Source organism: Cicer arietinum, chromosome 3 (assembly GCF_000331145.2).
Source record: "Cicer arietinum cultivar CDC Frontier isolate Library 1 chromosome 3, Cicar.CDCFrontier_v2.0, whole genome shotgun sequence".
NCBI lineage: Eukaryota > Viridiplantae > Streptophyta > Magnoliopsida > Fabales > Fabaceae > Cicer > Cicer arietinum.
In genome coordinates this window covers 32,205,493-32,205,725 of record NC_021162.2, presented here as the reverse complement: position 1 = coordinate 32,205,725, position 233 = coordinate 32,205,493, and positions in this window count along the sequence as shown.

Sequence of the window (233 nt, the reverse complement as noted above, 5' to 3'; positions counted from 1 at the left end):
ATAAAAGAGGACAAATGATGATGACTCAATCACAATATGAATTTCACACAAAAATGATTTGCCAAATGAGTATTTTGTGTGTGGTTACAATTATTTCTTTCAAAGTGTTTTTCCTGGTTTCTATATTGTGAAAACGTGTAATGAATAATTGTTTCAAGTGTAGTGTATTAGTTATTAGAAAATGTGATTGAATCAGCTTATATATATTCAGAAAAATATCAGGTCAATCGATT